Genomic DNA, 13,577 nt, shown 5'->3' with positions numbered 1-13,577 from the left:
TCATGCTATTCAAGAAATTTGTACATTTCATTCACGATTGTTGAGTTTATTGACATAAAGTTCATAATATTTCTTTATTTTTCTTTTAATGTTAATAGAATTTGTAGTGTCACTTCTCTCATTCCTGGCTTTGGTAATTTGTGTCTTCTCTCATTTTGTGGTCTCTCTTGTGAGAGGTTTATCAGTTTTATCAATTTTCTCAAGAACAAGTTTTTTATTTAGTTTATTTTCTGTAGTATTTTTCTATTTCATCGTTTTCCACTCTGATCTTTGTCATATATTTTCTTCTCCTTATTTTGGGGTTTATTTGCTCTTCTCTAGTTTCTTAAGGTAGAAGCTGAAGTCATTAATTCCAAACCTTTGTTCCTTTATAATATACATGTCTTAGTTCTATAAATTTAAATTGCATCTTACGAATTTTGGTATCTTGTGTTTTCAATTTCATTCAGTTTAAAACACTTTCTAATTCCTATTTTGATTTCTTCTCTGATCCATGGGTTGTTTAAAAGTGTCATTTAGTTTCCAAATATTTGGGGATTACCAGAGATGCGTTCTTCTTTATTTATTAAATTTATTTTCATTTAATTCGGTTGTGGTCCAAGAGCATACTTTGTATGATTTGAATCCTTTTAAATTTACTGAGAATTATATGACGGCCTGGAATACAGTCTTGAACACTATGGCTTCAGGGCCTCAGGGCCTTTGTACCTGCTGCCCGTCTGACTGGAATGTTCTTCCCCCAGATCGCCACATGGCTCGTTCCCTCAACAATTTCACATCTCTGTTCGAATATCATCATCTCTGTGAGGCCACCTGACCACCGAAGATGAAATGTGTGTACATGTCACACCAGACACTCTGCAGCCTCCTTTCTTGACTTGGTTCTCACTACGGTACTTATGACCTGTGTGAGTGTGTAATTAAACATCTTTCCTTCACTAGAGCATAAATTTGGTGAAGGCTGGAATCTTTGTCTCTTATACTCACTTATAAATTCCCAGCACCCGGGACAGTGCCAAGCACATAGTAGGCACTTTAAAATATTAAATGAAGTTGATTAAAAAACCACTAAACCTGTGAGATGGGTAGGAACTGGTAGAGTTGACTTAACTTGCTAGTGGGCTGGACCTGAGGTGTGAAGAAAAGAGGAATCTTAGGTGATTCCTGAGGTTTTGGCCTAAGCAACTGGTCAATGGTGGTGCCGCTTCCTGAAATGGGGGAGGTTGTGAAAGGAGTTGTTATGGACGCAATGGTCTCTCTCCCTGCCCTTCAATTCCTTTGTTGCAGCCCTAACCCCCAGTGTGACTGTATTTGGAGACAGGGCCTTTAAGGAGGTGATGAAGGTTAAATGAGGTCGTAAGAGTGAGTCTCTAACCCAATATGGCTGGTGTCCTTACAAGAAGAGAGAGACAGCAGGGATGCGAGCACATAGAGAAAAGGCACGTGAGGACCTAGCAGCCAAGGAGAGAGGCTTCAGGAGAAACCAACAGTGCCGGCACCTTGATCTTAGACTTCTCGCCTCCAAAACTGTGAGAAAATAAATTTCCGTTGTTTAAACCTCCCAGCCTCTGGTATTATAGCAGCCTTGGCAAACTAATGCAGAAGAGAAGAGGAGAGCGGTAAAAATCGAGAGTTCTCTGCTAGACATGCTGAGTTGGAAATGCCTGTTAGACTTCCAAGCAGAGAGGATGAATAGGCAGGTGGATGTATAAGCTGAAGCTCCGGGAAGGGGGTGAAGCTGGAGATATAATGGAAAGCCATCACCATAAAATGGATTTGTTATAGGGGAGCACATATGCCTTGAGCTTTGTGCTCCTGGAAGGAGCCTCCATCCGCACTACAGTCCTGACTCCTCACTGTGATTGTCAGTTTGGGAGAAAGAACCCAGCCTTCACGGTTCGTTAACTTTCTTGTGATATTTCGGGATGTCTGCCTTCAGAGAAGATACATTTTCTAACCCTCCATGCTGTGAGTTTTTCAGGAGTCAGCGTGCATTGGGAGAGGCCTGTGGTTGTCCAAATAGTCCTACAATTGAATGAGTTAGTCAGCAAAATATTAGCAAGTCCAGCTACCCTCTGCCCTCTGACTCAGCTATGTTCTCGAATATAAATATTTTAAAAATCCGCAATAAAGGTTATATTTTGATCTCTCTGTGACTCTATGTCTACCCTGCTGAACTTGAGGGTTCACTGGGTCAGGTCACCTGTCCAGTGGGTACCGAGAGAAAATCTTAGGGTCAAATACAGAAACCTGGGGCTTTCCCACATCAAGAGAGGAGAGAGAGGAGTCATCAAAGGAGACTGAGAAATTGAGGTCGGAGGAAAGCCAGGACAGTGTGATGGCTGCAAACCAAGTGAAGAAAGTATTTCAAAAAGGAAGGGACAGTCGTCTGTTTCAAGAGATGCTGGCAGGTTGACTTAAACAAGGGTATATGAAGTTGGTGGTACGACCACCTCTCTTTCTGGTTAATTTTGTGGAAGGGAGAGAAGGGCCAGGATCCCAGCTGGCTTCCGTGGAGGCAGAGCACCAGCAGAGCCTCCCTCCCCCCCAATCTTAGTTAAACGTCTCCCTCGAGAAGGGCGACCGGTCCTCCTGGTTTGCCTGCGAGTGAGATGTTTCTTGGGATGCAGGACATTTTGTGCTAAAATAGGGAAAGTCTGGAGCAAACTAGGAGGAGTTGGCCATCCTGTTCTCAAGCAACACTTACTCCCTACAAACCCCCCCCATAGACAGTGATCATAATCATATCACTGTGACTAATTATCTGGCACCACTCACGGTAAGCTACTCTGTGGACAATCGATGTATACCCTTCTTAGTAGTGAAGTGGACATGGATCAGGAGAAGGGAAAAAGTAAAGAGGAAAAGGGACTGACCCATCCAATCAGATAGGGGACCAGCAACAAGCCTGTGTGCAATTGTTTAAGGTGAAGATAACGATGTCCTGATGTAAGACAATGATAATGAGGTGGATGAGAGAGTGTGGGTTCCAGCTGGTGTGGTTCCTCATCAAGTGTTGGGGGATTTCTCCTTTGGGCCTGTAAGTAAATGGTAATCATTCATCAAAGTAGAGAATATAAGGAATATGAGGTTTGTGTGAGAAAACAATGAGTTTGGTTTTGAGCATGAAAAGTTTGGAGTATCTGGAGGTCACGTAGAGAGCATAGCACAGCAGTTTTTAAGGGCGTGGACTTGAGCCTTCCTGCCTGGATTCAAATCTAGTCCATCCGCTATTGTCAGCTCTGTGGCTCTGAGCAGACTTAATCTACCACACCTCAGCCTTCTCATATGTGACATGAGCAGAGGGATGAGGTGATGGCGAGGAAGAGCCTCTGGCACGTAATAAGTGACAGCTACTCTTCCTAGACGGGAGGAGCTGGATGTTTGGAATGGGGCTAGTTAAAAGGACTGAGCTGGAAACATAGCAATATGGACACTGAGAAATGAAAAGCCCCAAACTCACATGAGCAGAGCAGGTGGGAGATTGAAGACTGTGTGTGTGTGTGTGTAGTGGTGGTGGTGGGAGGGCAGTTAGACATTATAGAAAGCTTTAATGGAGACTGTTAAGAAGATGATATGTTTGTATCATGGTAATATAAGAGGTATGGAGTTTCTTGTCTCAGTTTGCATTTGGGGTTTTTATCAGTTAGCTATTTCTTCATAACAAATCTTGCCAGAGTCTGATTTAAGAAATGACAATTTATCTGCTCAATAAGTTGCTGTGGTTTAGCAATTTGGGTGGGCCTCAGCTGGGTAGTCCTTTTGCTGGTCTTGCCTGGGGTCACTGAATGGCTGCAGTCATCTGGCAGCACAGCTGAGGCTGGTGGGCCTCACTCACGTGTCTGGAAGCTGGTTCTCCCTGTTGGCTGGAGTGGTCTCTCACCCTCGTGGAGGCTGGCCCAGGCTTCCCAATGTGGTGGTCTCAGGACAGCAAGAGCCTGACAGCAGAAGCTGAAAGGCCTTTTGAAGCTAAGGCTCTGAAGTCATATAATGTCCCTTCTTCTGCCTCTGCTGGTTAAGGCAAGTCACAGGGCCAGCTCTGATTTAAGGGGAAGGGAAATAGACTCTATGTCTTAATGGGAGGAGTGGCAAAGTAGCATTGCACAGAGGCACAAGAATCCGAAGAATTGTTGTAGCCATCTTTGTAAACTGTGAACAATGGTCTGACGGCACATTTCTCATGTCATTACTGAAGGCCCACTAAACAGGACCTCAGTGTCTGACAATCTCCCTACCCCCAGTTATGCCCAGAGTCAGCCTTGTGCATGATATGTGATGGGTATGGAAGGGTAGGAATGAGGAAGGGGGCAGGTTGGTCCAGAGTTTGTACTCTAATGTGAGTACAGACTGTCCCTTTATGAGAATAAGGGTAGCTGGCCAAGTGGACCAAGTGGTCAGAGGCACAGAACAAGAGAAGCGAGTATTCTGAGACCTGAGAGCTGGAGAGGAGAAGCCAAGGCAAAGCTATATGGTGGAGAAACTGAAGTTGAAACACAATGAGTAGACCCCCTAGAAACATAAATCCTCAGAAACCAGAATGGCGATAGTACCTGTGGCGTCCACCGCTCAGCTCTGCTTTCCAGTGGAGTGTGCTGTGCTGGCTTAGCAGGCCCAGAGGAAGGCAGGTACTTACTGTGGTGGTTGACAGGGAGCCTTGGTACCAAAGGACGGTGCTAGTCCTGATGATGCCCTGTTTTTGCTCTGAATTCCTCTGGAGCCATTGAGGTTGTTCCTCCTCCCTTTGTCACATGCCAATCACAGCCATTAGCTAACCAGAAAGTGAGAATAGTTCACGGTCTCAGTGAGGAGGGGACGTGTTTTCTGTTTGAGCTGCTGCTTCTGCTTCCTCCACCAGCTCTGCTTTACTCACCTTTATGCTCAGGTCCCGGGCAGGGCAGCACATGAGGTCGGGGCAGTGCGGTGGATGCAGAGGGCTGGGAAGCCTATTTCCTTTGGTGTCCATGTCAAAGATGACCCTGTGCTGTCATGGGCCACAAAAGCTTGTAGAGGCCATGGGAAGACTATTTCTCAATTTTTTTAAAAGCCAAACCTTACTTGATTCTAAATCTTGTCTGCAGTTTCTAGCTCAGGCCTCTGATTTTCAACTCTGTTTTCCTTTTGGAATTTGACTTCGGGGAAAAAAATATATTAAAGGTGCATTGGGGCAAAGCTCAGGTGTCAGACTGCCTAAGATCATACCCTTACTGGCCGTGTGACTGGGGCAAAGATGATCAATGTTCCGTGCCTCAGTTTCCTCAAGTATAAACTGAGGGCCATAACAGCATCTACCTCACGTAGTTGTTGCAATGATTCAATGAGTTAAAACATATACAGCTCTTGAAACTGTGCCGAACACATAATTAGCATTCAAAAAGTCTGAGCTATTATTATTACCACTATTCTGTTGTCTTTTTACATGACACGTAAGGTATGATGAAGAAATTACAGAAATATACCCAATGTTCACATTTTTAAAATGTCTACAGTTAAATTGAGGAAACAAACTATATATACATAAAATATTTAAAGAACAGTTAAAAGGTGATGTTTGAGAAAAACAGATACTTGGACTAATTACCCATGAGTACTGAGGATGATCAATATGGGGTAAGATATTCGCTGCGGGGACATATCACTCAGAAGGAGAGTCTTGGGAAGGACCTTGAAGAAATGGTATTTGGTTCTGGATTAAGTGGGAGAACCAAGAACCGGTGTGGACGACCATGTTCCATTCCCCAGGCTCCTACTCCACCACAGTCAAACGTGCATGGTGGGGGAGTGGTCTGCCACGTTCTATTACTCAAACCTGATTCTGCTGAAACACTCTCTCCCTCCACTTTTGGGGGCTGTGGGTGAGAAGTTCAGCAACTTGACACTTTGCCATAATACCACTTTACTCATATAGGGTTGCAGTTTTCGTTGTGACTTCAATAGTTGAATTTTCCACAACACTGTCACCTTCTCTTCAAGAGAACGAGAGAGCTGATTCAAAAAAACAGCATTGGCCCCTCTTGGGGGAGAAGCAAGCCCTTCTTAAGCTTTGAACACTGTTTACCACTTTGCTTACTTCACCCACTCTGTCCAGATTCCGGTCTCTGGTGGAAATATGTGCGTAATTTTACAATTACATTTCTTTGCTTGTCTGAAATTTTATGTGGTGGTTCTGCCAACAGCTACAATTTCTTAGTTTAATCTTCCTTAGAGATTATAACAATTTCTTTCTACTTTTAGTGGAGTGACAAATAACTTTTGGCCTTTCTCTCTCAAGACTTTATCATATTGGCATAATTTGGGGTACATGGTAGTATATTGGTGTAAAAGAAAAACAAATGGTCCCTTATACCCTCTGCCTCCAAACCAGTCTTCCTGAGAGCCCTGCTCTGCTCTCATCCTCACACAACCTGTCCTGCGCAGACCGTCCTACGAAAGCACAGCTCTGACAGTGCCCTTCCTCCAAAAGCGCTTGGTGGCTCCCTCCAGCACACGGAACGAGCCCACATGCACTGTGTGCCCTCCGAGGCCCTTCAGAGCCTTCTCCCAGTGCAGCCTCCTCCTCTCGCTGTCACCCAGTGCCTGCCCTCCCCCGTGTGAAGTGAGTTCCCGGGCCCCGGGCTCTGATCCCGCAGACGCCTCTGATTACCCTGGCCTTCCCCTTCTTGCCTGGAAATGTTCTGATGGCCTCCAAGGGCTTTTCTAACTGGCCCCTCCAGGTCTGAAGAATTGGTCTCCCTCTGGGTCCTCCTGGCTTTTGACTTGTACCACCAGCTGGTTGTTACCTGTGGATGGGCTTCTGTTTGGGAACAAAAGCTAGAGTCATTCGGAAGTATTGTGATAGCTGGCTTCATACACTAAGACTGCCTTCTGGATCAGTTAGAGTGTCTGAAAAGCACATTTTGAAGCTTCCAGTTTGTCCAGATCACCCATATATTTGCTGTTCTTGGGCACTATAGACACCCCAGAATTTTATTCGAATTCTGACAGTACACCATGAGTGTACAAGTTGAAAATTAAAGGCACTTACCCTAGTCTGGGCACCCCTGTGGTGTGGATGGGTCTCCTTACATCACCTCCTCCAGGCCTCACGGAGGTTGGCCTCATTATACCCGCTTTACAGACAAGGAACCTCAGATTCCGAAAGTCAGCCCACATGCGGCTGAGGCCCCTGGGAGCAGGCAAGGCAATGGATGCGGGCACGGCTGTCTGGAGGCAGACGTCATGATTTCAATCCCATGTCATGTCACCTGGGTTTGCATCCTGGCTGTGCTGTCAACTAGCTTGTCCCAGCTACTAAACCTCTTTGCACCTCAATGTCCTTCACTGTAGAATAGGAGAGTAGTGTCTTCCTCATGAATTTTATTTTTCTTAAGACTAAAATAAGCTGATATATGTAAAACACTTGGAACCAAGTCTAGCATGTAGTAAACCCATAGAAGTGAGCTGCTATTATCATCATCGTCATTATCAACTTTGATGAGCACACAACTCAACTAAAAGGTGAGGGAGTCAGCATTGGGACACAGGTCTGTTTGGTTCCAAAAGCTGTCTGTGTGTGCTGGTCAGACTGCCCCCTCTACGCTCAGTTGCCTTGGGATGAAGAATAGAGTGAAAACTCCTTTTCACCTTTTCCCCCAGAGATCCAAACCCTTCATCAAATTACTTTAATTTAAAATGCATGACAGTACCTTCTGCATTCTTTCTGGAGATCAAAGGCTCCAGAAGCCTTAACATGAGCGAGATCAAATTCTGAAATTGTTTTGGTTTGAAATCATGGCCAGGATGTCATGCGCACTTTCTGGATGTCGAAGGCTTCAGAAGCGTCGGCGTGAAAGAGATGGAGCTCTGCTGCCACACAAAGGCATGGTGCCAGGGCATGGTGCAAGGGCGTGGTACAAGCCATGGGCCCTATCATAGAGGTGGATCGGGGGTTGGCTACACCTGTGATATTGTCGGTATTTGCCCTCTGGTGTTTGGACTGCCTGTCCCAGGCCGCATGGTTCGAAAGGACCTAAACCAACCTGAGCACGCTTGTTCCAGCACGTAGAGCAGCTCTCTCCACCTTCCTTCCCCCGTTCAGGGCTGAAGTTGTAGGAGTGTGTCTCTTCCTCCGCAACCCCTCCCGCTTCTTCTGTTCCTCAGAAAGGCATGGGCCCCACAGTGCTCAGTAAGAACAAAGCAGAGGTGAGAGGCAGATAAGAAAGGTGTGATGTTTGGCATGACTGGTTTAGGCTTAAAGTTGGGCCTAAATAGCCATTTAGGGTGAATGTTTTTCTATCGCTTGGGTGTAACCTGCTGTGTCTGCATCCATACGATAGCACGTAGTTAAACAAGAGACTGTGTTTGTGAGATGCGTTCCCGCAGGCTATCATGCTTTCAATTTAGCTAAAGTCAATTAAATCCAACAAATCCACATGGGTCTTTAAGCTACGACATCAGACTAAGTTCTGTGGATATAAATTTGTGTAAGATGTGGCCAGCTACTTCTGGGAGTTCCAAGTCTTGTCCAAGAGACAGACAAATAAATCAGTAACTCTGACATATGTGTTAAGTTCTACAATTACATAAGCAGGAGAAATGGCCTGGATGATTGGCTGCGGTGAGTGGTGGTGGGGGAGTCGTCAGGGAAAGCCACCTCTGAAGAGAGGACAGGAAATCACACGGAAAAAGGGGAGATGAACCCATCAAGCAAAGGGCAAGGCTAGGGGTTTGAGATGTTAAAGCACCTGTTTACTGAACTGACCGTCTAAACACGGTAGCTTTCAAGAGTTCCGAAAGTTGGGTAAGATTAACACCTGACAACCTCCCTGTGAGGCAGGGTCTATTGTTACTTCCATTTCACAGATGAGGAAACCAACTTGCCCAGTGATGTAGTGATGGAGCCAGTATGTGGCGAGATTTGAACAAGGCAGGCTACCTCCAGAGAAAGATAGAATCATTAGCCATTAAACTTAACAACTATGCTCCATACCACCTCTCTGGGTTACCTCTCCCTGTGACTGTTAGCCATCAGAATCACCTGGGAGAGTTCTAGAAATATACAGACCCTGGATCTCCCCCCACCCCTCCAAGCATGCTTTAGTGCCTCTGCTTGGTACACAGCTCTACTGTCCAGCCAGTTGCTCACTTGACCTTGGGAATTCAGGGCATCTCTTCCTTCTCTATTTTCAAATGCAATTCTTCTCCAAATTCTCTCCATTCTCCACCAAAAATTTATCTCAAATTCTTCTACTTGTGTGTCCACCTGCACTTTCAGCACCCAAATCCAAGCTCCCCAAACCAACTGATCTCTCAACTTCTCTTCTCCATCTTCCCATCTCAGCCACAGTGATAGTATCACCCTCTGGCTCAGTCTTCCCATGGCCCCAGGTTGCCCTTGGAGTTCAGTCTGAACCTTCATCATGTTCACAGGCTCCACGTGGCTCAGCCCACGCCTGTTCTCCCAGTTCATTTCACCCACCCTTCCTCTTGTCCAGCCACATGGAGGTTCTTTCACTTCCTTCAATGTGACGAGCTCTTTTCTACTTCAGGGTCTTCTCATATGCTGCTGCTCTTCCTGTGGGCATGACTTCTTCCACACTTGGCTCCTTCCGGGGTCTCAGACCTTCCCAGATGTTCTTTAAGAAAATATCCCTCTGTCATTCTCTTTTAGAGTACACTGTTCTTTTCTTTCATAGCACAATTAGAAAAGAGGAAATAAAGTTAACGTCATGTGAAGGAAATAATAATAATTACTATGTTCCAGACTTTGAACTTGGCACTAAACATTCATTATTTAATCATTGTGGCAACCTTATGAGGTTCTCTTATCTCCATGTTTTGGATAAAGTAAAGAATCTGAGAGAGGTTATGTAATATGCCCGAGGTCACATATCTAGAATATAACCAAGCGAGGGGCTGACTTCAGAGTCCATGCTCCCAACCAATAAGCCAATGGCTCTTGAATGCACAGAGGAATCATGGTAGAGATGACTTATCATCTTGACGATCATCAAGAGATTGAAATCAAGCGGTCTGGGTGAGGGTCCAGGAATCTTCAGTTCCAATAAGCATCGTGAGTGAGTCTAAGGCTGGTTGACCCAAGGGTCTGGCTCTGTGGAGCATCACTCACGCTATGCTTCACAAGAGAGCAGGTCGTAGGCCATTTGTAGCCTCTGATCTAAGCCTTAGGCCCTCTAGGACTCCATTTCGTCCATATGTGGATAAAAATGTTTCCTCACCCGTTTATGGTGACTAAATGAGATAACCTGTAGAGTGCTGACATATAGTAGTTGCACAGTAACTGTTGGCTTTCCCTTTCTCCCCTAGACTTTCTTTCACAAACTTTCACTAGATTAGGAAGGAGAAAAATAGCCAATGATTTGAAGATGTGTTAATTCCTGGGAAAGTTTTGTTTTCCCCTCCCATCATCTCTATTTTATAGATAGAGAAACAGAGGCACAGAGCAGTTGAGTAAGGTCACCGTAGTAAACAGCAGCCCTCTTGGCCTCCATGATGGCTGGGGAAGAAATGAGATTCGGAAAGAAGTCTGGAGTAATGCTCATTGAGTTGGATTTCAGACTTTGCTCTTCTTTCTATTGCTTTTCTCTTAAAATAGAATATTATCTTCCCTTTCCCCTGTGTTTGTTGACCTTTGTCTTTGACTCCTTTTTAATGTATGTTCTTGTGTTTTTATTATAAATACCAAATTCTTCTTAGGAGATCATATAGTATTAAAATCAGACAAATATAGTCAACGTGTCCGGTACTGGGTAGCCCAGAAGCACAGTTAAGGAGAATCGTGGTGTTTCACATACTGAGAAATTGCTAATAAGCTGGAAGAACTCTAGAGGTTCCAAGTAGCAGGCTTGGGGAGGAGGTGACCTCTGCCTTGAAGGGAGGGACGATGTGCTCCTGGCACCTTGTCTCGCGCTGGAGGAAAGGTCAGCAGAGGACCCGGGACCTTGCCTTGGGCCTTTCCCTGACCCAGCTCTATGTTCCATCCCTCCAGTTCTTCTCTGGCTGTCCCTTCATCGTGCAGAAGCACGTGGCCCCACATCCCTTGTTCTGTGGCTTTACTTCTGGAGCATGAACACGCGAGCTGGCCCTGAGCCGAAGCTCTGCTGCCTGTCAGCCGAGAGCCTCCGTCTCCATGGCCGGCCTTAGACAGGCCCTCACGGAGGGTCCAGGAGTCTTTTCATTGGGTGTTTTGACCCCTTAGTTCTTCTGTTGGTGCTTTTGCTTTTAAGATCTGCTTTGTTCTGACATGTTTCATATTTGATCTCAGTGCCCGAGTTTTTAACTGTCCTTTATCTCAAAATCCGTTTGGATGGCACATCAGATATAGGTATGTTCCTATTGCTCTTTTACCATGAATAACAATTAAGTTGACTACCTGGAAATGGACTTCGTTCTGTTTTCCAAATTTACATTAACTTAGTGTATTAGTCAGAGTTCCCCAGAGAAACAGAACCAATAGGACGTGTGTGTACGACCCCACATCCCTCTTCTGTGGCTTCTATAAATACGTATAAAGACATTTGCTTTAAGAAAACAGCTCATGTGATTGTAGAGGCTTGGTGAGTCAAAAGTCTGATGGGAAAGTCCAGCAGGCTGGAGACGGAAGGAAAAGGTGCAGTTCGAGTCCAAAGGCTGTCTGCTGGTGAACCAGGAAGTGCCGATGGTGGGGATGAAGTGTGAAGGTTGTCCCCTGCGGAATTCCCTCTTGCTCACGGGAGGTCAGCCCTTAGTTTTATTCAGACCCTCAAATGGTTGAATGAGGCCCACCCCGCACACACACTAAGGAGGGCTATCTACTTTACTCAAAGTCTGTGATTTAAATGTAACTCTCATCCAAAAACATGCTCACAGAAACATTCAGTGGTTAAATATATTTGTGACATGTCACCTCTCATCCCTCCCTCTCGCAGTGTCATATTGCACATTCATCTCTTAGAGACTTTGAGAGTTCCTGAGGTCAAGACAAGTGCTTGCTCTGTGTAACTCCTGCCCAAGGAAGGCAGGACAGCCCTGTGTGGTGCTCGCTCGCGGCCCTTCCCCCACAGCACGCTGGGAGGAAGTGGGGCTGGGCTTGTTTTGCTGTAGATCCCAAATCCGGACCCCTGGTTCTCAGACCTAAATTGCACAGAAATGTTGGTCTAACGGCTAAAAATACATGCTACCAAAAAATCCAATAAAGTAGGACAACCCTTCCACATGCAGCTGTCCACGGGCTTTTGAACAGGTCCCAGCAGAACCGTTACAAATCTGTGCTGTGCGGAGGCTGAGACATCGCGGCCAATGCTTGGCCATTCGAGTCCTGTCCCTTTTCGCCCTTGATGATTCCTTTCCATTTGTTTTCTGTTCTCTGCCCCACGCCATTTCATCTCCTTCTTTTGCTCTTCACGTTTCTTCTTTCTCCCTAAGGGAGATCTAATCAAAACCAAGATAAGTATATATCATGGAAAGAGGAAAGCTCTCGTTGCTTTTATATAATGTGTGCTTTTTGCTTTTGCACTTGATGGCAAAGACTTCCCACCCTGTGCTATGCACCATCAGTGTTGTCCTTCCGTAGTTAAACGACCCGCAGGCTGGAACTATGTTGTGCATGTGAAGTGATGATAACAGATATTGTGAGTGGTGTATAAACATATGCTTGTTGAATTTAATTGCGTTTGTAGAAGTTAAACCAACGCAGGGAGCCAGACTCTCTACCTCTTCAAACCGCTGACGCGGGTTAGGTCCATGGCTCTGACATGACTTCCCTTGAAACGCTTTCAGGAGGAGAATGCTGATTGTGTACGCTCTTCTCATTCCTGTCCTCCCCTCCACTTCAGGAGACGAAGCAGAGGCAGCATTCCCTTGAATGAATATCGTCTCTTCCACCCTCTTAATAGTAACCTCCCCGCTGAGGCTGGCACATCTGCATGTACTCGTTTCATCTCCCCATCCGGTAGCTGTCGTGTACCAAACTCAAGGTGACTCCTCTGAATGCAGAGGACCTTGACGTCTCTCATGAGGGACCTTCCATCCCAGCTCTGCCCATTGTCCTGGACATTTCAGTATCCATGAGCATAAGTCGCCCGGCCCTGTGGTTTCTGACGGCTCCCATCTCTACACCGCAGCAACCCACTCCTATGAGCAGATCCTGTATCTGGAAACCACCGGGAACCCTTCCATCCCAGAAATTTAAAATCCTTCTCACTCATTGTGTGTTATTTTTCTTGTATTTATTTTTCTTTTAAAAATGTAGATTCTACTCTTAAATGATTTAACATTTCAAGCTGTTCTCAGAGGAATACTATTGATCTTTCACTCTCCCTAATTCCAACCGGCCCCCGCCCCCCATCCTGCCTGGATAGGTGAAGAAATAACCATCAATGCCTTACAATGGACATCAGGACCAAAATCCTCTCTGCACTGGAGCCTGTTGTTGGTAGCAGGCCAGGAAGACCAGGCTCCCACCTCGCTCTTTTTTCTCTTCCTCTGCTCGATCCTCCTCCATGCTAGGAAGAGAGTGGTAGAGGTGGATGCTGTCAGAGAACTGAGGGTTGTAAGTAGCAGATGCCAGAAGGGGGTGAAGTCTCCTGAGGCTTTGGGTGGAG

Source organism: Equus caballus, chromosome 6 (assembly GCF_041296265.1).
Source record: "Equus caballus isolate H_3958 breed thoroughbred chromosome 6, TB-T2T, whole genome shotgun sequence".
Classification (NCBI taxonomy): domain Eukaryota; kingdom Metazoa; phylum Chordata; class Mammalia; order Perissodactyla; family Equidae; genus Equus; species Equus caballus.
The sequence above is the reverse complement of the archived record's forward strand: the minus strand, read 5'-3'. Positions refer to the sequence as shown.